The sequence below is a fragment of the Bos javanicus genome, chromosome 7, assembly GCF_032452875.1.
Source record: "Bos javanicus breed banteng chromosome 7, ARS-OSU_banteng_1.0, whole genome shotgun sequence".
NCBI classification, from domain to species: domain Eukaryota; kingdom Metazoa; phylum Chordata; class Mammalia; order Artiodactyla; family Bovidae; genus Bos; species Bos javanicus.
In genome coordinates, this window is record NC_083874.1 from 66,902,115 (window position 1) to 66,929,332 (window position 27,218).

At 38.8% G+C, this 27,218-nt stretch overlaps 1 protein-coding gene across 4 annotated transcripts in view; it reads left to right on the plus strand.

Annotated features, from left to right (window-relative positions):
- The window catches only part of SGCD (sarcoglycan delta), a 1,108,732-nt gene that overhangs the window by 448,004 nt on the left and 633,510 nt on the right, over positions 1 to 27,218 (plus strand). For all 4 annotated transcript variants that reach the window (XM_061424150.1, XM_061424148.1, XM_061424147.1 and 1 more), the window contains one exon: positions 20,053 to 20,215. The gene's annotated coding sequence lies outside the window, so the exon portion shown is untranslated. The remainder of the gene's footprint in view (positions 1 to 20,052; positions 20,216 to 27,218) is intronic.

Below are 27,218 nucleotides of genomic sequence, written 5' to 3' on the forward strand. Positions count from 1 at the left end.
GTACACCACTCTTTTACTTTTTCTTTCTTTCAGCCGTGCCACATGGCTTGCATGATCTCAGTTCCCTGACTAGGGATTGAACCTGCGTCCTTGGCAGTGAAAGTGTGGAGTCCTAGTCACTGGACTGCCAGGGAATTCCCTGTACCACTTTTTTTTCAACTTATTCTGTATGGAAACAGAAATTTCAGTATTTCTACATATTTTATTGATGTACATGTTTTTTATAACATTGTAGAAATATTTACTTTTATAAGGAAGAAAACTAAGTTAAACGGGTTTGGGAACAAACCATAGTTGCCTCTTGGTATGTGTACCGTTTAACAGATTGGGCTAGAAATGTACAAGATACAAAAAAGTAGTCTAGTGGCTTCAGTTAACATGGGTACTGCTTATACATCTTATAAAAACTATGAAAAATGTTGTCTAATTTGGTAACTGGTGTATTATAGGTCACTTAAAGAGTTTCTATTGCAATAAAAAAAACTAATCCATTTGAATCCTGGGACCCAGTAATTATTGTGACAGAAAAACAGGAGTTATATGATGATACACGCCCTCTAGAAACATTATTAATGTTTTATTTTAATAATGTTAATTTTCAATATTATAACTTACTTTGTACTCACAGCATTATCTAATAACATTGAAATATCTTTGTGAAGCACTTATGCATAGGTTTTAAGAGCTTTTGCTATTGACTCAGTGGCTGGGGACCCTTGTGTTTTAATAATTATACAATATTGGTCAAGCTTTTTAACTTTGTTTTTTTTTGTTTGGTTGTGTAGTATGCAGGATCTTATCCCCTGTCCCTACCAGGTGTGGAACCCACACCCTTGCAGTAGAAGCACAGAATCTTAACCACTGAACTGCCAGGAAAGTCCACTGACTTTTAAGCCTGATTTTTCTCACCCATAAAATGGGATAATACTTGTAACCAACTGTAGTTTTTATGCATTTGGATGCTGTACACATATAGCAAGCTTTCAATAAATCTGATCTGCAATAAATAATAATAGGAAAAGTTATTAGGTGTTTACTTTTCATATACTGTTTGGAATATATCTTCATGGTATGTTCTTTTATGTATTTGAAACAACTTTGTAAAAGTCCTAATTTTATTTAAGGATATTGAGGCCATTGATCAGATCTTTGGCAGGGTCGAGACGTATAGATGACATTTCTATCAAGTCTTATTGCCTTTCTTAAGCAAATGTGTTGCTTTTATTCAATACGTTTTGTAAAGCTTTCTATCTACATACATGAATAGAAACTTGTGACTATGAGGGCTGATTGTATTCAGGATTTCACTTCACTGTGAGTGAGACAAGCCAACATAGGTCCTAAAATGCACCACAGTTTGTTATTTCGGGTTTGTGTTACATTTTCCAATACATAAAGAGCACATGAAGAACAGGAAAATATAAAAAACAGCTCCTCTATATTATTCTACTTATTTCCTTCCAACAACTGCAATAGTAACTAATGCCAAATCCTCTGTGAGTGTAGATAACAGTGGACTGGTAAACTAGCTTTCCAAAAGGAAAATCTTTATTTTAGAGCATCTGCTGATGTTCAGGGAGGAAGTATTCCCAACATGTCTGATTTCAAGTTACCAGTGATTTAACAACCAGCTCACAAAATTCCTGAAAATTTAACATGTGGCTCTTGCTAGCTGGCTTTGACATACTGCTGCTAAATCCTTTGATCTCATCACTCAGAGTCCCCCTGCAGTTTCTTGCCTTCTTAGGAAGTAAAATTCTTTTTTTCTTTTTTTCTGGATACATGCTTTCTTCCCTATTCTCCCTTCACGTCTTACCTTGCTGGCTTCATCTTCTTACTTTTAGCCTCTGTGCGGATGTCAGTCATTTGATTTTGTTCTCTGATTTCTGTATGCGGGAGTGGGGGAATTGGGGGTATGGTCTAGTAGAGAAGTGAGAGGGGAGTGTAGAAGGCATGTCAGCTAGAAGTCCTGCTCTCTCCTTAAATCCAAAAATACCTTTATCCATTTAATTCTTCCATGTGGCTTGGATAGCTCTGTGTGGTCTCATCCCAGTTTGTTTTTCCATTGTGATTGGTGATAATGAGACTTCCTTAAGTTCCTTAAAAAACAGCATTCTCTCTTCCAGACTCTCCTACATGCAGTTTTTTCTGCCTAGAAATGTCTTGACATCTCTTCCTGTCTTCTCACGCATTCATTCAGTTATATACTCTTTCACCCTCAGATCTCATGGCAGCGTCTCTTTCTCAATATACCAAGTGAAGGTTATCCCTCTCTGATCCCACAGGGCCTGTTTTTATGCCACTAAATCATTTGCCACCCACTGTCTGACTTACCATCAACACAGTGACACATGTTTCAAAGAAGGAAGAACGTTGGTTTGGGGGTACATTTATGGATAAAGAACTAGGAGATCTTGTATCATTTGGTGTAAGTCAAATCTCTAAGACGTAGTTTTTCTCATTTATCAAGCATTGTGTTTATGTCTATTCCTGCATTTTCTGGAACTACTAACTCACTTGTGCTTTGGGCATCAGTGGGCAGTGTAATGTTAAAGATACCCCTTTGTGTCTGACTTTGAGACACAGAAAGCAGTTCAGTACCATGGTTATACATGTGGACTTTGGGATCTAATCACCTTGATTCAAATCCCAGCACTGCTATTTTGGGCAAGTTGCTTGTTTTCCCACCTATGAAGTGGAAGTTATAATAGAACCTTCCTTATAAGCTAGATAAGAAGAAGAAATGAGTTAATACATACGAATGGGGCTTAGATTTAATTATCACTTTGATACTTACATTTGTTCTGTCACAAGCCTTATTTTATTTTTTCCCTTGAAATTATAATGGCCTATTTCTCCTTTAACTTATATGTCTGAGGTCCTATCCAAAAAATTCCAAGATAACATATCCAGCAAAAATTAATACTTTTCACTCACCTATAACATTCTTTTCTTCCTCTGCTTATACAGAATTACACGCTTTGTGTAATTCTTTCCCAGAGCTCTAGAAGACTGTACACCATTGGGTTGATTATTAGCATCAGAATAATGAATTTCAGAAAGCATGAAGCAATTTCGTGTTCTCCTATTTCCTCTCAGAAATAAGCCTTTTCATGTACATTGGCAATTTTTAAAAAAATAAGTACGTTCTTCTCCATATCCAAGATAACTTTTTGAATTATTATAATGATTTGTTCCATTCTAAGGGGTAATTATCTGTAATGTTTTATTTTTAGAGTAATATCCAATAATTTTCAGAAGCTGGAACTTGTCATAAAATCATTGAGAGATTAATAATATTCTTCTGACTACTTCAGAAGAGGGGCTCAGTTGATTCCAACCCTGTTTGAGAAGTGAGTTTAGCATCCAGGTTGCCAGCTTATATACATGGTGAGGGTGGTGGGGGCAGGATGAGAAAACATTCAGATAAGAAAAACATATTAGAAAATATGATATCAACAAAGAGAATATATACCCACTATTGAAGGAAGGGAATTAATATCCATGGAACATCTGAAGCATTCCTGGAGCGGTAAACCCAACTTCCACATGAATGAGAAAATAGAGACTCCAAGTCATGCAGAAATCATTGCCAAATCTGTTTTCATATATTTTTGAGGGCTTATGAGGTAAAGGTATTTGTATTCTCCAATTTGCTTGAGACGCTGAGGCCAGAAGTAATATGGCACCTCACAGTGATGGGAAGGTGGGCCGCATGGCTGATGTACACGGGGTAGGTGGGAGTGTCTGATCCAAGATGAGACTGGTGAAAGAAGGCCATGGCTCCAAAGGTCTTCTAAACCATGGTAAGGATTTGAGACTTTGTCCTAAGGGCAGTGATAAGTCTTTGAAAAGTTGTAGGCTGAGGAATAAAAACAATTTATCATGAGAAGCTCATTCATACCATAAAGAATGGATTGCAGTCAGCTAGAGATGAATTGATTAGAGATCAGGTAGAGGTCTATTATACTTTGGCCACCTGATGTGAAGAACTGACTCCTTGGAAAAGACCCTGATGCTGGGAAAGAGTGAAGGCAGGAGGAGAAGGGGACTACAGGATGAGATGTTTGGATGGCATCACCGACTCGATGGCCATGAGTTTGAGCAAGCTCCGGGAGTTGGTGATGGACAGGGAAGCCTGGCGTGCTGCAGTCCATGGGGTCACAAAGAGTTGGACACGACTGAGTGACTGAACTGAACTGAGAGGTCTGTTATCATCCATCAAGTGAGAATTGTATTTAGTGGCTCATTGAGAAGGAGATGAGTGGCTCATGGCACAATGTAGAGCTCTCCTTCACATGAGAGGCATTGTAGTTAAGCTTCTTGCTGGAAGTTTTGCTTGTTTCTTAGCAAGATGATGTGTTGCTATTCATGTGAAAGGACTGAGAAAAGCAACCAGAGTTTAATTTTTGTGTTTTGTGTTATGTGTATATACACATCAGTATGTATATGAATAGGTAAAGTGTGCATGTTAGACTAAACTAGATGTTAGAGGCAGGGATTTCTTTTTTTAGTTTTACTATGTGATTGTGAATGAGTTCAAGGATTTACTTTCTGTTTTCCTTTTTAATATACTGTTTTTTCCTTTTAGAAATTTCTCAATTTAGAACCTTTAGTAAGATGTAAAATTAAGATAAACTTTTTTGGATTTTTACCAAATGGTTCAGTTCAGTTCATGAGCATAACTTGATGCCAGATGGCTGAGAACAATTATCAGCTATTTCTTTAGACTTTAATGTTTTGAAAGAACTTCATGATAAGTGACTAATTTAGCTTCCCATTTGTCTGGGAAGAAGGGTGAGGGAAAAATAATAGCCATCTAAGGCACATTTATATAACTCATAGAGATCTGTTGATTCTTAATAAATATTAAATAGTAGCTTAGCTTGGGCAGTGGTTGGAAGTACATACTTTGGTAAGGCTTAGGATCAGCAAACCTGCATTTCCCAGAACTTCATATTTTGATTTAGGAATTGTTACTATGATTTTTTTTTTTTTTCATTTTTAACTTTCTACTTTTTTTCCTTTTTTAAATTTTATTTTATTTTATTTTTAAACTTTACAATATTGTATTAGTTTTGCCAAACATCAAAATGAATCCGCCACAGGCATACCCGTGCTCCCCATCCTGAACCCTCCCCATACCCTCCCTCTGGGTCGTCCCAGTGCACCAGCCCCAAGCATCCAGTATCGTGCATCGAACCTGGACTGGCGACTTGTTTCAAACATGATATTATACATGTTTCAATGCCATTCTCCCAAATCTCCCCACCCTCTCCCTCTCCCTCTCCCACAGAGTCCATAAGACTGTTCTATACATCAGTGTCTCTTTTGCTGTCTCGTACACAGGGTTATTGTTACCATCTTTCTAAATTCCATATATATGCGTTAGTATACTGTATTGGTGTTTTTCTTTCTGGCTTACTTCACTCTGTATAATAGGTTCCAGTTTCATCCACTTCATTAGAACTGATTCAAATGTATTCTTTTTAATGGCTGAGTAATACTCCATTGTGTATATGTACCACAGCTTTCTTATCCATTCATCTGATGATGGGCATCTAGGTTGCTTCCATGTCCTGGCTATTATAAACAGTGCTGTGATGAACATTGGGGTACACGTGTCTCTTTCCCTTCTTGTTTCCTCACTGTGTATGCCCAGCAGTGGGATTGCTGGATCATAAGGCAGTTCTATTTCCAGTTTTTTAAGGAATCTCCACACTCTTCTCCATAGTGGCTGTACTAGTTTGCATTCCCACCAACAGTGTAAGAGGGTTCCCTTTTCTCCACACCCTCTCCAGCATTTATTGCTTGTAGACTTTTGGATCGTAGCCATTCTGACTGGTGTGAAATGGTACCTCATAGTGGTTTTGATTTGCATTTCTCTGATAATGAGTGATGTTGAGCATCTTTTCATGTGTTTGTTAGCCATCTGTATGTCTTCTTGGGAGAAATGTCTATTTAGTTCTTTGGCCCATTTTTTGATTGGGTCATTTTTTTTCTGGAGTTGAGCTGTAGGAGTTGCCTGTATATTTTTGAGATTAGTTGTTTGTCAGTTGCTTCATTTGCTATTATTTTCTGCCATTCTGAAGGCTGCCTTTTCACCTTGCTAATCGTTTCCTTTGTTGTGCAGAAACTTTTAAGTTTAATTAGGTCCCATTTGTTTATTTTTGCTTTTATTTCCAATATTCTGGGAGGTGGGTCATAGAGGATCCTGCTGTGATGTATGTCAGAGAGTGTTTTGCCTATGTTCTCCTCTAGTTATAAAACTATAATACTATGATTTTTTGTATGTTTGTTTTAAAAATTGAAAAACCACGGTGCTAGATTTGTCATATGTTTTTCCTCCTTTCAGTAACCATAGGTATTATTATCTCTTTTATATCATGGGAAGCTAAGGCCAGATGAATAGGTGAATTGCTTACATTTGAAGAGCAGTGGTTTCATTCAAAGGTTTGATTGACTCCGTATTTACTGTTTTGAAATTAGATGATAGCTTTCTTTTCCTGGTCTAGGTAACAAGGCTGTTTCTTTTCCTAGCCAGATATTCTGCTGGTGTGTGATGTGTATCTGTGTTGTTTTATAAAGTTTCCATAATCTGTCTCTTCATGGGGCCAAATATGTTTCTAAATCTAATTTAATCTTTCTGGTTTCTAATGTAATTTCATTGAAAGCTTATTTCCAATGCAGTGGTTTTGTAATTATAGTGGAGCTTCAGCTTATGTGCATTTAATTTACGTAAATTCAACTGTACGTGCATAGCAAATGAAGAGAGAACTGTTTAAATAGTGCGGAAGATTCTGTTCCCCATTTCATGTAATGAGCACATGCCCAGAGTAAGAGAGGCAGGATTTTGCTTTGTTCTCTGTTCCAGGCTTTCACCTCTCCTACAGGATGAAGACTTTGATCTAACTGAGTGACAGTCCATTTTTGAAAAATACTTACTTTTCACACTACCAGCCCCCTAAGATGAGTCTTCACTTCACTTGTTCAACCTAATAAACAGTTGTCTGCTCGGAAACTGAATTTCTTTTTTTTCTCTTTTGGGCTTATCTATTCAGTTAACAAACATTTTACCAGAATTTATTATGTACCAGCACTGTTCTAACTACTAGAAATACTATTGGGAATACAGTGACCTACTGAAAAATTCTCTTCTCTCACAGAAATTCTGAGATCTATAAGTTCATTCTCAACATTCTTTCTAAGACATTTTTAGAATGACATTGGATATGTGTGATTTTCATTTTAGGCGCTGATTTGTTAAATCCATCTGAAGGCAATCAGGCAGTTTCTTACTAAATACACTCTTACCTTATGATCCTGCCATTGTGCTCCTCCTTGGTACCTCCAAAGGAGCTGAAAGCTTAAGTTTGCAGGAAAACCTACATGTGGATCTTTACACACATTTATTCATAATTACCAAAACTTGGAAGCAGCTAGTTGGTGACTAGATCAATAACATATGGTACTTACAATGTAATGTTTGTTACTCAGACCTGAAAAAAATATGAGCTATCAAGCCATAAGAGGACATGGAAGAAACTTAAATGCATTTTTCTAAGTGAAAGAAGCTGGTTTGAAATGGTGACATACTATATGAATCAAACTATATGACACTCTAGAAAAGGAAAAATTGTGGAAAAAGTAAAAAAGATCAGTGGTTGCCAGGGAGTGCTGGGAATGATGGATAGAGGGGAGGGAATTTCTCAGGCAGGAAACCATTCTGTATGATACTATTATAGTGGATGTATTTGTCAAAGTCCATAAAATGTACAACATTAAGAGTGAACCCAGAGGTAAACTACAGACTTTGGGTTATTTTGATATATCAGTGTAGGTTCGTCAGGTGTAACAGTTGTACCATTCTAGTGCAGGGTATTGGTGGTGGGGGTAGATCTGCATGTGTAGGGGCAGGGCATGTATGAGACCTCTCTGCTCAATTTTGCTGTCAACCTAAAACTGCTGTAATACAGTCTACAGAAAAATAAAGCCCTCTTTCCCATCTCAAGTTCATTTACACAATGCACACCTCTTCCTCTATACTACATATTCCGATCAGCTTTCTGATAATATATCTAAGAAAAATTGTGCTTTTAATAGAATCATAGAAGTATTTAAGATGTCATGTGAACTGGCTTGGTCTTGAATGATAGTAACTGAGCTTTAGAGACCTGGATTTTTATCATCCGCTTAACCCCAACTACTTCTGTGTCACAAGTCACTCCTCTCATCTGCAGAATAGAGAGTTTAATTGGCTGATTCCTACTGCCCTATCCAATTGTTTCTTGGTATTCATTTCCAGATATTTCAGTGTTCATCATTAAAAGGTGACATCCTTTTTTAAATATAACAATGCCATTACTACACTAAAGATATTGTTAATTATTTAGAACAATCTAATAGTTCAGTTCAGTCACTCAGTCTTATCCGACTCTTTGCGACCCCAAGAATTGCAGCATGGCAGGCCTCACTGTCCATCACCAACTCCTGGTGTTTACTCAAACTCATGTCCATCGAGTCGGTGATGCCATCCAGCCATCTCATCCTCTGTCGTCCCCTTCTCCTCCTGCCCTGAATCTTTCCCAGTATCAGGGTATTTTCCAATGAGTCAGTTCCTCCCATCAGGTGGCCAAAGTATTGGGGTTTCAGGTTTGACACCAGTCCTTCCAATGACACTCAGGACTGATCTCCTTTAGGATGGACTGGTTGGATCTCCTTGCAGTCCAAGGGACTCTCAAGAGTCTTCTCCAACACCACAGTTCAAAAGCATCAATTCTTCGGTGCTCAGCTTTCTTCACAGTCCAACTCTCACATCCGTACATGACCACGGGAAAAACCATAGCCTTGACTAGACAGACCTTTGTTGGCGAAGTAATGTCTCTGCTTTTGAATATGCTATCTAGGTTGGTCATAAATTTCCTTCCAAGGAGTAAGCGTCTTTTAATTTCATGGCTGCAGTCACCATCTGCAGTGATTTTGGATCCCAGGAAAATAAAGTCAGCCACTGTTTCCACTGTTTCCCCATCTATTTCCCATGAAGTGATGGGACCAGATGCCATGATCTTCATTTTCTGAATGTTGAGCTTTAAGCCAACTTTTTCACTCTCTTCTTTCACCTTCATCAAGAGGCTTTTGAGTTCCTCTTCACTTTCTGCCATAAGGGTGGTGTCATCTGCATATCTGAGGTTATTGATATTTCTCCCAGCAATCTTGATTCCAGCTTGTGTTTCTTCCAGTCCAGCGTTTCTCATGATGTACTCTGCATATAAGTTCAATAAGCAGGGGGACAATATACAGCCTTGATGTACTTCTTTTCCTATTTGGAACCAGTCTGTTGTTCCATGTCCAGTTCTAACTGTTGCTTCCTGACCTGCATATAGGTTTCTCAAGAGGCAGATCAGGTGGTCTGGTATTTCCATCTCTTTCAGAATTTTCCACAGTTTATTGTAATCCACACAGGCAAAGGCTTTGGCATAATCTGTAAAGCAGAAAAAGATGTTTTTCTGGAACTCTCTTGGTTTTTCGATGATCCAGCGGATGTTGGCAATTTGATCTCTGGTTCCTCTGCCTTTTCTGAAACCAGCTTGAACGTCTGGAAGTTCATGGTTCATGTATTGTTGAAGCCCGGCTTGGAGAATTTTGAGCATTACTTTACTATCATGTGAGATGAGTGCAATTGTGCAGTAGTTTGAGCATTCTTTGGGATTGGAATGAAAACTGACCTTTTCTAGTCCTGTGGCCACTGCTGAGTTTTCCAAATTTGCTGGCATATTGAGTGCAGTACTTTCACAGCATCATCTTTCAGGATTTGAAATAGCTCAACTGGAATTCCATCACCTCCACTAGCTTTGTTCATAGTGATGCTTTCTAAGGCCAACTTGACTTCACATTCGAGGATGTCTGGCTCTAGGTGAGTGTGAGGGATCACACCATCATGATAATCTGGGTCGTGAAGCTCTTTTTGTACAGTTTTTCTGTGTATTCTGATGTATTCTGTGTGTATTCTGGTGTATTGCCACCTTTCTTAATATCTTCTGCTTCTGTTAGGTCCATACCATTTCTGTCCTTTATCGAGCCCATCTTTGCATGAAATGTTCCCTTGGTGTCTCTAATTTTCTCAAAGAGATCTCTAGTCTTTCCCATTCTACTGTTTTCCTCTATTTCTTTGCATTGATCTCTGAGGAAGGCTTTCTTATCTCTTCTTGCTCTTCTTTGGAACTCTGCATTCTGATGCTTATAGCTTTCCTTTTCTCCTTTGCTTTTCGCTTCTCTTCCTTTCACAGCTATTTGTAAGGCCTCCCCGACAGCCATTTTGCTTTTTTGCATTTCTTTTCCATGGGGATGGTCTTGATCCCTGTCTCCTGTACAATGTCACGAAACTCCGTCCATAATTCATCAGGCACTCTATCTATCAGATCTAGTCCCTAAAATCTATTTCTCACTTCCACAGTATAATTATAAGGGATTTGATTTAGGTCATACCTGAATGGTCTCATGGTTTTCCCTACTTTCTTCCATTTAAGTTTGAATTTGGCAATAAGAAGTTCATGGTCTGAGCCACAGTCAGCTCCTAGTCTTGTTTTTGCTGACTGTATAGAGCTTCTCCATCTTTGCCTGCAAAGAATATAATCAGTCTGATTTTGCTGTTGACCATCTGGTGATGTCCATGTGTAGAGTCTTCTCTTGTGTTGTTGGAAGAGGGTGTTTGCTATGACCAATGTGTTCTCTTGGCAAAACTCTATTAGACTCTGCCCTGCTTCATTCTGTACTCCGAGAAAAATTTGCCTGTGACTCCAGGTGTTTCTTGACTTCCTACTTTTACATTCCAGTCCCCTATAATGAAAAGGGCATATTTTTGGGGTGTTAGTTCTAGAAGGTTTTGTAGGTCTTCATAGAACCGTCCAACTTCAGCTTCTTCAGCATTACTCGTTGGGGCATAGACTTGCATTACCCTGATATTGAATGGTTTGCCTTGGGATCGGACAGAGATCATTCTGTCATTTTTGAGATTGCATCCAAGTACTTCATTTCAGACTCTTTTGTTAACCATGATGGCTACTCCATTTCTTCTAAGGCATTCCTGCCCACAGTAGTAGATATAATGGTCATCTGAGTTAAATTTCCCATTCCAGTCCATCTTAGTTTGCTGATTCCTAGAATGTCAATGTTCACTCTTGCCATCTCCTGTTTGACCACTTCCAATTTGCCTTGATTCATGGACCTGACATTCCAGGTTCCTATGCAATATTGCTCCTTATAGCATCGGACCTTGCTTCTATCACCAGTCCCATCCACAACTGGGTATTCTTTTTGCTTTGGCTCCATCCCTTCATTCTTTCTGGAGTTATTTCTCCACTGATCTCCAGTAGCATATTGGGCACCTACCGACCTGGGGAGTTCCTCTTTCATTATCCTATCATTTTGCCTTTTCATACTGTTCAAATATTCAGATACTTTAAAAATTTAGGTACTATAAAAACTACAGATTATATACTTTCTTTGATCTTGTTTGTAAATCAAGATCCAAATATGTTCCATCCACAGAATTAACTTTCATGTCTCCTACATCTCTTAATCCATAGGTTCCTCATGACCCTCCTTTCTTTTTCTCACACTCTGCTTATTGAAGACAATAGGGCTGTTTGTCCTGTAGACAGTACCACAGTCTGGATGTTCCTGATTGTGTCACTGTGATGTATATAGCAATGTCATAGTCACCCATATTTCCAATTTACTAGCAGATTAAATACAGATTGTATGTTTCTGGCTAGACTACTTCATAGTTGGGGCTATGTGCTTCCATAAGGAGGCATGTAAAATGTCTTTCTTTTGTGTCCATAGCAGCCATTGATAATTATTACCGATATCTAGTATTTCGTTAGGGCTTACAAAATGTTGGCATTCAAATTTTATTTTACACAAGGAAAGGCAGGAAAAATGCTTTATTTTATTTTATTTACCATTTCAAAATATTGATGTGAGTCTCTGTCATCTTCCAAATGTGACCTATGGGGCCCTTTGTTCTTAGTATCACTATACATTCATAAATTTAAATGTATCTGTAGTGTTTTATTCCTTTGCAGTTAATATTCTCATTGATGTTCTGATTTTCCCATCCACAATTGGCATTTTTTATGAGTGTTGCTGAGTTTATAGGTTATTTGCATTTATTTTTCTTTAAATTTGCTATTGTTATCACTTGTCTCTTTTTCTAGATAACTACCTGTTATTCTAGATAATTACTAGTGTTTTTCATTTCTCTCTTCAGAAAATCACTATATATTAGGAATAGTACCTCTTTGCTGTTATGAAAATATTATTCCTACAAGATTACATTAGTGATGTCAGAATATAAGTAACAAACTGGAAAACTATATTTACAGTTTTTATCACAGACAAAGATGAATTCACACCTCAGTAGGGAAGAGTATCAGAGAAGTTGGAAACTGAAACCCCAGGCTAAGACTTTTCAGGGCTCCCATCAACACTCTATGATGTTTCATGTCTTACTTGAATACTCTGAGCCATTACGTTCCCCATATGAGATAGTTCAGTTCAGTTGCTCAGTCATGTCCGACTCTTTGCAACTCCATGGACTGCGGCACACCATACTTTGCTGTCCATCACCAATTCCTAGAGCTTACCTAAACTCATGTCCATCGAGTCAGTGATGCCATCCAACCTTCTCATCCTCTGCTGTCCCCTTGTCCTCCTGCCTTCAATCTTTCCCAGTATCAGGGGCTTTAGGGGAATCATAATAACATTATTTCATTCGTTTATTGGAAACATTTCATGAGCAAATACAAGCTCAGCACAGTGCTGGCACATACATGCTCAAAAAATAATATCTGAGACCCTTCTTGTTGATTACCAATAGTGATGGTAATCAATTGTGCTTTCATTAGGAGGATAGGTGTTGGGATCTATTCTATTCTCAGGTTATTCTCAGGTTATTTGGGTTTACCCAACACATCAGCATGGGAGAAGACCTGGCCACTTCCTAGGCCAGTCTTTCCTTTTGACTACCATAATGGTAGCAAAAAATACTGTAGCTTCATCTGGAAATCAATCACCAAAGTGTGTCATAAGTGAGTAGTTTATATCCATAAACAGATGTGTCTATGGATTGACTCTATTGTGTTCTTACACTGGGCCTAAGAGAAAATAAGCAGTATGAGAGTTCATGAACACAATAGAGTTCATGTTCTCAATGACTTGGTCTAGTAGGCAAGACAGGAATGTATTGTCACACATACTACTATTTTTACTCTCCTAAAATCCTTGTAAGGAATGATGGTAAGGTTTTAGGTGATAAAATTCATAGCATCATGAATTAATAACATACATGCCTTGTATTAATTCAGATTGAACATTGGTATGTTCAAATTACTCCTCAAAAAGAACCCTTTGATTAAATATTGTGGTTTATCTTGCAGATTAAGCATTGAAATGTTAAATAGCATGCCCAGAGATTGAGATAGTGGATAGCTGAGTCAGGAAATAAACATGGACTGGAATCTAAAACAGTATAACCTCTGGAGTTGATGTATCATGACAAAACAGTATCCTGGTTGACAGCCTCCTGTTACAGGTTTTAGCTGAACATCATTCCGTGGTGTTCATAGTGCTGCAGTACAATAGGTCTAACATGTATGTGACCAAGAATAGGAGATCAGGGACCAGTGTTCTAGGATTGAGGTGATACTTTTTATTTTTTTTATTTTATTTTTAAACTTTACATAATTACATAATTGTATTAGTTTTGCCAAATATCAAAATGAATCCGCCACAGGTATACATGTGTTCCCCATCCTGAACCCTCCTCCCTCCTCCCTCCCCATACCATCCCTCTGGGTCGTCCCAGTGCACTAGCCCCAAGCATCCAGTATCGTGCATCAAACCTGGACTGGCATCTCGTTTCATACATGATATTTTACCTGTTTCTCTTTAATACTTTTCTTTATTGTGTCACTATCTGGAGATATATGGAAAGCTGTCACTTAAAATGGTCCCTGGTAGCTTTATCACTGACCATCTAAGCATCTGATCCAGTGGCATTTTCAGGCTAACAGATAAGGAGGGTGTGATGAATTCAACTACCCTCAGGTTTAAGGCAGCCCAGAACACCCACTGTTTACATTTGGGGTCATGTGGATATAGCATTGCTGCCACTGTGAATCTTGTTTGTATCCACATGGGATGTTGGTCCACAGGCAAATGTGAAAGTTTATGATTAGGTGATTAAAAAAAGGCAAGTCATGCAAACAGCAGATCTATTTAGGGAACTCATATGTATACTTGCTTTTAGGCTTAACAATGATGGCTTCTCTGGCAACACAGACCAATTTCTTAATGCAAAAGGAGGACTTGTGTTTCTATATATCTGAAAGAGCAGGTGTCAGACTTGGAAGCCTAGTGGGCAGGCGCTCATGGAGAGGGGTGAGGGCGGGTATTATGTCTTCTATGAATACTATTAAAAGCATGTCTTATGAGCTACTGCTATTACTACCATCAGTGCTTGACCTACTTTATAAGGTTTGAGATAAATATTTTATTAACTAGCAAATAAGAATACAGACCTGAAGTTAGCCCTAATGCTAAGAGATTCTGTAAAATTCCATGATAATGTTTAGTGGCTTTTTTTCTAGAGTCTTTTTTATTTCACTGTTCTATTTAGAAGTCTGATCAGATAAGGAAATCAGGTGCTAATGCATTGGAAGATCAGGTGTCTAAAGTCACTAGATGTGTTCTATATTCCTTAAAAATCTATCCACATAGATTTTATTTGGCCACCGCCTATCAGTTCTCTTGTATAGTGTCCAAACTACAGATGGATATCAAATAAGGTCTTCAAATATGTAGCCAGAGAGGGGTGATTACAGTTCTGGAGGGTGGTACCTCAATCCCCTAAGTCTATTACATTGCATGGGCCTGACATTATTTTAGTAATGTCAACTAGTAGCAAATGTGATTTATATTTTGCAAGTTAATTTGGTCCCCTATCTTGGCTGCTCAGGAAGCCACTATTCCAGTGTGTCACATGAGCTCCTCTGACTTTGGAAGAAATGTGCCCTCTCCTGTTTGTATGCCTTCACAGTCATTGACAGAGACTGACTAGGGCCAGTTTTCACATTGACATTCTTAGGAGATGAGACAGCATTCTTCCCTCAGAGTTCAAAATGAGGGATTTCCAAGTGTCAGAACTAGGTTTAATTGGAAATAAAATCTAGGAAAGAATCAATTGTGATTGTCAGCATGATTGGGGAACACCACTAAGCATCAGGGGGTCTTCCCAAGTGGTGCTAGAGGTAGAGAATCTGCCTAATGCAGGAGACACAAGGGACGAAGTTTTGATCTCTGGATCAGGAAGATCCCCTGGAGAAGGCAGTGGTTACCCACTCTAGTATTCGTGCCTAGAGAATCCCTTGGACAGAGAAGCCTGGCAGGCTACAGTCCATGCAGAGTCAGAAATGACTAAGTCACTGAGTGCAACACACACTGTGCACTGAATTTGAATTCTGTCCTTTTCTAATTGAATGATTTTCAAGTGAATCACTTAATCCAAACTCCCACTTCCTTATACTTGAGGCATAGCCTTGGAGATATATGTGATGTATGCATAATGGCAATTCCCTTTGAAAGATACTAGCATTGCTTCCAGAGAAGGGGTTGGCACCCCACTCCAGTACTCTTGCCTGGAAAATCCCATGGATGGAGGAGCCTGGTGGTCTGCAGTCCATGGGGTGTGAAGAGTCGGACACGACTGAGCGACTTCACTTTGACTTTTTACTTTCATGCGTTGGAGAAGGAAATGGTGATCCACTCCAGTTGTCTAGTCTGGAGAATCCCAGGGACGGGGGAGCCTGGTGGGCTGCCATCTATGGGATTGCATAGAGTTGGACACGACTGAAGTGACTTAGCAGCAGCAGCAGCATTGCTTCTCCAGTTTCTGGCAGGACCCAACCCTGCTGGTGTAGGTAGATTTAAATTCACAATTTATCCCTTCCCCCAAACGCTTCAACTGGGAAATCCTAATCAAGATCCATTTTAGAGTTGCAGTACCTTCATGGCCCCCTCATTCTCTCCCTGCCCCTGCCTTTTCTAGTTGCCTACCTCTCTTGGGATTGTGTCCATGTTTGTGGATCAGTGCACATACTTGTGCTGTACTCACAGGAGTCATTTTTAAGGCACACTCAACCATTGGGTGTGATTCACATTCTGACACCTAACAGCCCCTAATTGATACCTCTTGAAAAATGACATATTCCCTGAAGCGTTCAAGGCTGCCCGACACACAAAGAGGCCACCCGCCTCTATGATGAGCATTCTCACCATGCAGACACTGGTGATTTGAAAGGCACGTTGTTGTATCTTGATGTGATCCCTTTGACAATATTTGTAGTATATATGCTTTCTCAGTTTATTTTGTGTGTAATCACTGTTTCCAAAGATTTCAGAAAAGCTAATTTCTGAAGTTGTTGTCTGAGCCCAGTGTCCTGTACACCCTACCACCCACGTAGCATCTTATTCACGAATCATGTACTTGTACATTTGGTGAATACTTTTTCTTTTGTTGACAGTGGTAAATAAACCAGTATCATCTCAGAAGATGGGTGTATTGGGTGAGGAGTGGGGAACATACAAATAAATGAGATTTTCTCCCAAGTAAACCAAGAGTTCCAGAATTCTCTCTACATATCAAGCAGAAATTAGGCTCCTTATATTAGTACAGTTCTATCAGTATGTTGGTGAACCATCGATTTTGTGGGGGGGTTGCCATGTCTTCCCACATCTGAGACAGAAGTTAGGAAATTGCAAAAGACAAAAGCTGCCTGGAATGAAAACTGGACCAGGGTAGCAATGAAGTCTTTAATATTTCTTACCATATCTCCAGTCCTTGTTATTGGCAAATATTATGTACTCAATAAACATTTGTTAGTAAATGCATTTCCAACCAAGTGGTAGTATATTTCAGTGACTTAGAACGAAGTGTAAGTAACTTTTCCCTGAAGCACCGTAACTTTTTACCATGTTGTGGTGTAATGAAATCTGAAAGGTACATGACATATTTTTTATGTTGTTACTACCCAAACAAAAACAGTTTCTTAATATTAGTTAGGAAAAAAGAAAAGAAAATGTGTTTGGATAGATTGGAGACTTGAATTCTCAAAGCAGTCAGCACAATTTCTTTAATAACTCCGTATATCATTGTGCTGAATTATAGCATTGTTTGCTTTCAAATTTGTGTTTCTTGGCCTTGGAACGCAGGGATAATTGTAGACTGTGGCTTGACAATTTTCAGCCTGCTGTAATAGTAGGGCCAAGATCATCCTCAAATTGCCAGGCATCAGCAAGAGGACGAGAAGTGACCCAAAAAACGAGTTTCTCATGTTACAAAGTTCTGTCATCTGCCCCAGACTGTAGGGGCGGTTGGGGTAATGATATTCATCTGAGCCTGAGGACCATCCAGAGAAAGTTGCTCAAAGTCACAGCAAGGGCGGCAGAAGCCATCTCATGTGATAAAGGACAGGAACAACTCAAGCTCTGGAGGGGCAGTGAGATGCAGGTAGATAAAATCATGAAATGTCATGCAGAATGTAAGCCTGCAACCATAAAAATAAAACATTAGGAGCAACAAACTTTTATTGAGTACTTATGTCATGTACAGTAATGAATGATTTATGTTACCCTGTTTCATTTTTATAAGCATTCTAAAGGGATAGGTATTTCTGTCATCTCACTTTTGGATAAAAATACGATCCTTCAGGAGATTGAGTTTCTTAGTCAGGGTTTTATTCTTGTGGAACCAGAAGTTGAGTTCTCTAATTATCCCAAAGCCTCATTCTTAAGTGTCGCCCTCTATTTCCTAACCAATCTTAGACTACTAAGAATAAGGGAGCCTTTTAATAATCAAAAAGGAAAATAATCATTTTTTAAAGTTGGAAGATCTCTGTAGACCATGTATTTTTGCCCAGCAATGAAGAGACTGTACACCCTTAAAGCACAAGTTGAACTGGTGATGAATTAGACCCAGATGCAAAGTCCTTTGCTTCCTATGCCACATCTTTTCCCAAAAACTTCTCTTTCCTTTTATTTGTCTAATCTTGGATCCCTTGTCTTCATCTACCTTCAGGGAGGGACAAGAAATAAAGTCATAGAGGGAGGGGCCGGGCAAACTGAGGAAGATGTGGAGAAAGTTAACAGTGAAATTGGAATTAGTATGTAGGCAGCTTCATTCCAGTGCATGCAACATGTACTCTTTATGTGTTTCTATAAATCATTTTGGGCATTTCATTTGTTTAATCCACAAATTCCTGTAGTAATGCATGCCAGATTCAAGTGAATCTATTTCTAACAGCTGCCCTGGAAGGTTTTCACGTGGTCACAGTTACATAGAATCAAGTTCACTGGGACAGAATGCCTTTGGTTCAAATCTGGCTCAGCCATTTGTCACCTGAGTGACCCGGAGAAGGTTTACTTAGCTTTTATGTTCATTCATTCAAAAATATATACTGATGTCTTTCTTTGTGCTAGGTTGTGGGGAAAGTGCTGGAAGAGATAGAAAGATACTGGAGATTAAATCCCTTGTCAATGTGGCGTTTATGTTTTATTAGAGAAGGCAGGTAATAAACAAGGAAACTATATAGAATATCACAAAGTTTTCAGCAAGTTTTAAACTGAGAAGGGGGAATGAAGAGATATGATCAGGGTTTAAAGTTTTAAACAATATGATAACAAGAGACCTTGCTGAAAAGGTAACGTTGCGACAAAAATATGAAGCACTGACGGGAAAAAGAAGACTTCAGGTAAAGGGAACTGTGAGAGTTCGAATCTCCAGTAGTCAGAGGCGTGTTTGGGGAAGAGGTTGGAGACCAGCGTGGCTGGAGATGAATAAGTGGGACAAGTGAAAAAAAGGCATGGTAACAGTGATGGTTTTGTGAATGCCAGTGTGATTTTTGAGCAGCGTGGTGTCACTGTCGTACTCAAGCAGTCATTTGAGAGTGACAACTGTGGTTTGAGCACACCTGCTGTATAGCCCTATAGGTCTATAAGGATGCTTTGAACCAGTGTGGCAATATAAAGGAGGTGACAAGAGAGATCAGCTGCTGGGTTTATCCTGATGATAGAGCCACCAGAATTTGCTGATGTTTTAGAGGACATGGATGAAAGAGAAGAGTCAGGGCTCACTGGAAAACTTTGGGACTGACTAATGGGGTGAATTATATTGGCACTGACTGGGAAGGCATAAACTAGGAAGAGCGTGGGCCTTCCTTGTCTTGGGAAGGACGTTGGTGTTTGGGCATGCACTCTCTGACGTATCTGTTAGAATTCCAAGTACACATTTTGAACAGTCCATTAATAGGGGAATCTGGAGTTACCGGAAATATCTGGGCCTGGAGACACATTTCAGAGTTGTCCGTATATAATAGTATTTTAAGCTGTGGAACTTAAAAACGCCCCCTGGTGGACAAGTGTACTTGGAAAGAAGGTTCAGGGCTGAGTTCCAGGATGCTCTTATGTTAGGGATAGGGAGATTGAATAGATCTAACACATATAACCCACAGACTGTGGCCCTCTTGATAACAAGCATGTTTGGTGTCTTAGAAGCCAAGTATTTTAAAATAAAGAAGTGATGTATTGTCCCTTTGTCTCATTTTAGCATTGACCATAGTATTAATTACTTTGCTTGTGTTTACTAAGATTTGCTTGCTTCGCTGGTTGAAATATGCCACAGATAATGAGTCACCATGAGAAAATCACATGTCCTCTCTGATCTTTAGTTTCCCTATGTGTTGAGTGAGCAATTTTGGCTAGTCATGTCTTCAGAAAATATCTAACCTTAATATACTATTGACTTTTTCTGATTTGGTATGATTCTTTATGATCAGGACTGAATCCATTCAAGTAACTATGCGTGTTACATCAGTCAGAATACAATGTGTCTTTTGTTTAATTTCTTTACACCAGATGATCTGGAATCCAATATCATTGTTGTGTTTTTGTTGTTGGTATTGTTGTGAATATTTTCTTTCACTTATGATCTTGTAGACCTGGAAGAAACCTCCATCCTCAAAGACTGGAAAAGGCTGTCCTGGAGCCTGCGTGGAGGTTACAAAAACCATCCCTCTGGTGGTGGCCTGAGCAGATGACTTCAACCCCAATGTTGCCCTGAACGTTGCATTCAAGATTTGAGAAGATTAGGACTGCTAAGGTATGGACTTGTGACTTCTATCTTTTTTGAAGGCAGATACATTTAAAGATAGTTAATCATTTTCACAGCCTTCTCTCCTCCTCATCTGCTCTTTTCTTTTTCTCTTGCCTTTCTCCCTCCCTCCTTTTAAGCAATGATCTAGTCTTTTGTTACCAGCTTGTGGGATGTGGTGGGATGGATAAAATTATAATGTAAGAAATGGAAGGCTACCCTGTCTCAATAACAGAGGTGATCAGAGGGGAGGCAGTCTAAGCATGAAGAGAAATTCGTGCAGACATCTTTGATAGAAAAAAGAAATTGAGATTGTTCCTTATGTGATAAGAGACATGTAAAGTAGTGGTACATGTGATAAACTGTGTATTTCCATATTCTATGTCCACAGAAGACTTTTGGCAAACTGTTGTATTATATCTTAAGATTTGAGGATAGTTGTGTTTATATATCTTAGATGCATACCTAGGCTAGTGTTAGAATCTTCTGAGTCAGGTGATCCCATCTTCTTTTCTAGTTACAATGATAATCATTCTTTGTGTGTTTGTGTATGGTACATATGTACATACACATACTTACATGTGTAGGTATTGTATATATTTTCTCTATACACACATACAATTTGTTGAGTGTTGTATACTTGTTCTACATATGTATAGGGATATATATATAGATCATATATATATGATGATCTATATATATGGAGGGCAGTGGGGAGAGAGAGACAGATGGAGAGAGGAGAAAGAGAGCCCTCCAAAATCACCACTCATGGCATGCTTATGGTGAGTGCATCAGGCATTGTACTGTAAGGTTTGAAAAGTCACAAATACAACTGATAACAACCATCTGGATTAGAGATTTCTGTTATGGGAAGCCAGAGAAGAGACAAGTAAAAATATTTTTTTAAGGTTGCATAGCAAAAAGGGGTCAGGGTCCAGACCCTTTCCTAGACTTACTAGAATTTAAGTCTGTGCTCACCTATTGTGTAGTACAGTGGGTCTGTATCAGCCTAGGAGCACAGGGCATGTCCAAGAGAAACTGGAGAATATCTCAGACAATTCAACTGACAACTCATTTGCTGTCAATTTAATATGCCTCAAAGAAAAAAAAGTGCTTATAACCAAAGCACTTCTGGAAATTGGCAGAGCAAGGTAGCTGAGGTGTTGGCCTGGCTTCCTACTTGTGGCACCACAGGCCTCATCATTTGTGCAAGATGGAGGCCCAGAGCTGATGAAAAATTATTTGTAGCCACAAGCTTGCTTTTATTGATTTTCTGAATTTCTAACTGATACAATAAGTGTGGTGCACACTTTTAGTTGATCATGAATAGGCCTTCCTAGCAGGACGAAGTACATATGCTTTCTGTCTGGTTTATGTAAAAACCTTCAGTGCCCATGCTTTAAGCTCTCATGTTCATGCTCCTCATAGTACCTTTGAAAGTGTGCTAACAGACTGATGAAAATGTGAGGGTCGTATTTCAAAAACACACTTCTCTTCCCTTTATTTGAGTTTTTTTTTTTTTTTTTTGTAAAGGGAGATAGGTTGTTTTTCCTTCTTTGATTCGAAGGGCATCTTTAAAGCAGATTAAGTATGACTACTATTATACTTAAGTTCACGGTTCACGTACTGCTGGAGCCTGGCTTGCAGAATTTTGAGCATTACTTTACTAGCGTGTGAGATGAGTGCAATTGTGCGGTAGTTTGAGCATTCTTTGGCATTGTCTTTCTTTGGGATTGGAATGAAAACTGACCTTTTCCAGTCCTGTGGCCACTGCTGAGTTTTCCAAATTTGCTGGCATATTGAGTGCAGCACTTTCACAGCATCATCTTTCAGGATTTGAAATAGCTCAGCTGGAATTCCATCACTTCCACTAACTTTGTTCATAGTGATGCTTTCTAAGGCCTACTTGACTTCACATTCCAGGATGTCTGGCTCTAGGTGAGGGATCACACCATAGTGATTATCTGGGTCGTGAAGATCTTTCTTGTACAGTTGTGTGTATTCTTGCCACCTCTTCTTAATATCCCTGCTTCTGTTAGGTTCATACCATTTCTGTCCTTTATTGAGCCCATCTTTGCATGAATGTTCCCTTGGTATCTCTAATTTTCCTGAAGAGATCTCTAGTCTTTCCCATTCTGTTGTTTTCCTCTATTTCTTTGCATTGATCGCTGAGGACGGCTTTCTTTTCTCTCCTTGCTATTATTTGGAACTCTGCATTCAGATGCTTATATCTTTCCTTTTCTCCTTTGCTTTTCTCTTCTCTTCTTTTCACAGCTATTTGTAAGGCCTCCTCAGACTTGGCAGAGGTGATACCATTTAATTAAAAGCACTAAAAGGAAACTGCCTGGGATCAAGTGTAGGCTCCTCCACTTTGTTGTAATTCACTGAACTGCTGCCAGCCTTGGTTTTTTCATTTGTGGGATGGGGGTGATTCTCATGCCCACTTGATACAGAGTGAAGATCAAGTGAAATTATGCTTGTGAAGTGCTTGCTGGTTCCTTACAATACTGGGTAAATAGTAAACTGCCATTTTGGGTTGTAGAGATTATATGAGGGATGACAATCCGGAGCAAAAAGAGTAACATTATATCCCATTTATGTGGCCTCTGAGTCATTATGTATATCTATGCACCCACCTAACTGTAGCTAAAAGCAAAATACTGTCATTTTTTAAAAACTGTATCAGTTTCATTATAAGAATTTGGAAACGGTCAAAGAAGTTGACCCTATTGTCAAAAATAATGATAATAATAATAATTTAATAAATATGCAGGAAATTATATTGAGAAAAAAATTGTCGTTTAATGTAGATGTTACATTTTATCTGTCCAGAGTCATTGAAAGCCAGCCTGAAACTATTTAGCATTTTTACAGGTATCAGCAAGGTTAATTATCTGAGGAATGGTAAGGAGCTGAGTTCCTTTATGCCCCTCTCCAATTTGTGATGCTGTTGTAACAGTTTTCACGAGACTTGGGTATATGTCTTTATTTTAGTGTGCTTTTGGAAGTCTCAGTTTCCACAGTAAAAATTTAAGGTCAGAAATGTTGCAAATATGTGCTAACTAACAGTGCTTTTCCTGTAAAGTACAAATTAGTCTATCACCAACCTGCTGTAAGGTAGAAAATCCTCTGTTGCTGTTTAGTTGCTAAGTTATGTCCAACTCTTTGCAATCACATGGTGTGTAGTCCACTAGGCTCCTTTGTCCATGGGAATCTCCAGGAAAATCCTGGAGTGGGTTGCCATTTTTTTCTCTAGGGGATCTTTCCAACCCAGGGATTAAACCTGTGTCTCCTGCATTGTCAGGTTGGTTCTTTACCACTGTGCCACCTGGGAAGCCCCTAGAAAAATCTATAAACACCTCCAAAAATGTTATCAAAGGGAAATGGAAAGCTGCTTTTGAGGGTAGGGTTTGTCCCTGTTTCTGACTGTCACCACTGCGTGTGATAAGTTGGGTAGTGAGGATAAGAACCTTTCCAGTACTGTCCGGATACGTGGGGATATGTGTATGGTGTGTATATTTCCTCCTCTGGAATCTTTCTTTCAATACATTCTTTCTTAGGCTGGTTTTATGCAAGTGTTAGTATTTCTCACGGTTCCCTTTTGTATTCATCCATTTCCTTTGGATATGGAAATGATGTTTTTTGTATTTTCCGGGCCTCCTAGCATATCAGCAGAACAGTGGCTGACTTATCAAGTCTTAGGATGGCTCTTTTCTTACGGTTTTCCACAGCCTTCACTGAATTTACCCTGAAATTCATCATGCATTGAAATTTTATCTCAGATAATAAATATCTTAGTGTCAAACATGAAAGCATCAGCAGAACTGCTTTGTGAAAAGAAAAGACTCTTGCTGGGAAATCCAGTGTGTCTCTTCTCATAGACAGCTTGGTTTATTTTTTTATTCAGCCAATGTATGGTGAGCATCTATTGTGAGCTAGGGGCTGTGCCAAGTTTGCTACTTATTATCTGCATGATACTCGTCCTCTCTTGGATTTCAATTTCCTTGTATGCAAAATGGGAGTTTGAGTCAAATAAGCCTAGATTTCAGCAAATAGTGCTGTATTTAATTTAAAATAAGCTGATAATTAATGTTGACATAGCAACATTTTCTGAACATATTTGACAATTATCTTTAAGGATCAATTGAAACATAGAACATGAAGATTCAAAGAGATTGAGCTAAAGAAATTATAAAAATTCTGTATAAGTCTACTTGTTGACTTTTAGCACTTTATTACCATGAGATTTCAGAAGACCATTTAGAAAGCCTTATTTGGGATATTATCTAATTTTTCCCTCTATATATTCGAGAGATCTCTTTTTTTATTTCTACCTCCAATACTGGCCATTAAGAGACTATCTCATTTTACAGATGAGGAAACTGAGGAGCAGAGAAGTCAAGTAATTTTCTTAAAACCACACTGGTAGGATAAGAAACTTTCTTTGGGTTGGACTCATAAAATGCCTGTAATGAGCCCAACTCTATTCACCAAACTTTTTACCCTGCCCTGAAGGATACCTGCTTTAATGTTCTTTGATGATTTTAATGCTTCTGAAGGTGGCAGCATCCCTTTTGCTCTTATTTTTTTCTAACTCAAACAACTACCATTTTATGAATAGACTCCTTTTGACAGTTACTGAAAAGAAGATGTGTGTTTCTCCCCTTGAGTATGACATTTTGCAGTCTGTTTACTTGAGTTGAATTTTACCCAAGGCCTTTGAAACTACAGAATTTCGTTTGTTGCTGTGTTCCAGTCTTGTACAGATGTAGGTCTTATTAGCCAGGTTAAAATACCCTCCTCCTCAACCCATTGCCACCACCACCAGTGATGACAAAATGGCTATTTGAACTTTTCCTGCAGTTTGATGTATGTAATTTTCATGATGCAAATCCAACATCATTTAAATATCTATCCTCTTCAAATTCTTATCAAGTGATCTCAGAAAGGTTTTCTCTTCAACTTGCTCATTGCTTCCTCTTTGCTGCTAAACCTGTCCCCATGCTGCCCTACTCTGCCATTTCTTTTTTATGACACTTTCCGATGTTCACACTAGCAACTTCCTCAGATTTAGTCTGGATTGCAGGCTTGGTACATTCCCATCCTATATAGTGGGTTGGCCAAAAAGTTTTGTCGAGTTTTTCCATATTTATTGTGAGGATCACATGGAATTTGAAAACTGTACCACCCTCAAAAACTGTCCAGACTTTCCCAATCCATCCCCCTCCTATTCCCTCCTGCTTTTTTACATCGTCTCTTTGACAGTTTCCCTCCCTTCTCCCCACAGGCTCTCCACAGGCTGTGGTGACCCTCTCCATTTTTCCAAAAAATATGCCATGTTTTCTTAAGTCACCACTAATTTGCTCCTGCTGGTGGTTTTGCCATTTCCTACCCACTGCGCCTCTGCACATTCATGAAAACTCCTTCATCTTTTAAGATCCAATTCATTGAAAGCTTCTGAGACTCTCTTGAGCCAATGTCATTTCTTGTCTTTCGACTTCACTGCATTTTTTTTCAAACCTGATTGTAACTCTTACTGTGAAGAGACATTATTATAATATATATATTATGTATATTGATTAGCATTATTATTATATATTTTATATATTATATTATAATTGTTACTAATATATATTAATTAACATATATGTTTATAAGTATATTATTATATTAAAATGACTGGGTTTCTAAGTCAGTCTCCATCAGTGGAAAGCAAGATGTTCAGGACAAAGTTTCTTGGGGACTTCCCTGTTCATCCAGTGGTTATGATTCCATGCTTTCAATGCAGGGTGCACTGAAAGGAACTAAGGAACTAAGTCAGAAACTAATATCCCACATGTGCTGTGGTGTCACCAAAAAAGAAAAAAGACATTTTTTTTTCTTGAATGTATCTTCTGTTTCTCAGTTCTTCCTGGAACACAGTAGGTCCTCAACAGACACTGGAATGGCACAACTGTGCTTAAATGCATTGCAGAATGGATTTAATTTAGAAGTAGTTCTTTTTTCCCCTGGTTAATTAGTTCATTTTGGATTTTTAAGTTCTTTTATTTTTGGTGGTCATTTTTGTTTTGAATTTTATTTGCTTGTCCTGATGTTTATATAATTATATTAGAGATATATCCTTATTTTCCTCCTGGCTACAGTGTCTATTCTTATTATCTTTTTTTCTCCTATGTATCACTGTGCTTTGCAGCCTCTTTTAAGTCCTCATGACCCTGACTAGGCAAGGTTAGCACTCATCTAGCACATATGCTACCTCCCACCTTTCCTGTGCCCTTGGCAGACATCACTAGTTAATCCCAGTTTAGGAATCTTAGAATCTTCCCAACACATCACTCCAGAAATGCCATGTGATTGAAAAAACATGTCAGAAAATTAATAACTGTAATAATGGTTTATATTTCTTTTTCTGGAAACGGGAACTCTTCAGTTCAGTTCAGTTGCTCAGTCATGTCCAACTCTTTGCGACCCTGTGGACTGCAGCACTCCAGGTCTCCCTGTCCATCACCAGCTCCCAGAGTTTACCCAAACTCATGTCCATTGAGTTAATGACGCCATCCAACCATCTCATCCTCTGCCTTCCCTTCCTCCTCCTGGCCTCAATCCTTCCCAGCATCAAGGTCTTTTCCAATGAGTCAGTTCTTCACATCAGGTGGCCAAAGTATTGGAGTTTCAGCTTCAGCATCAGTCCTTCCACTGAATATTCAGGACTGACTTCCTTTAGTCATTTAGGACTAAATCCAACTGACTGGTTGGATCTCCTTGCAGTCCAAGGGACTCTCAAGAGTCTTCTCTAACACCACAGTTCCAAAGCATCAATTCTTCGGTGCTCAGCTTTCTTTATAGTCCAACTCTCACATCCATATACGACTACTGGAAAAACCATAGCCTTGGCTAGATGGACCTTTGTTGGTAAAGTAATGTCTCTGCTTTTTAATATGCTGTCTAGGTTAGTCATAACCTTCTTTCCAAGGAATAAGTGTCTTTTAATTTCATGGCTGCAGTCACCATC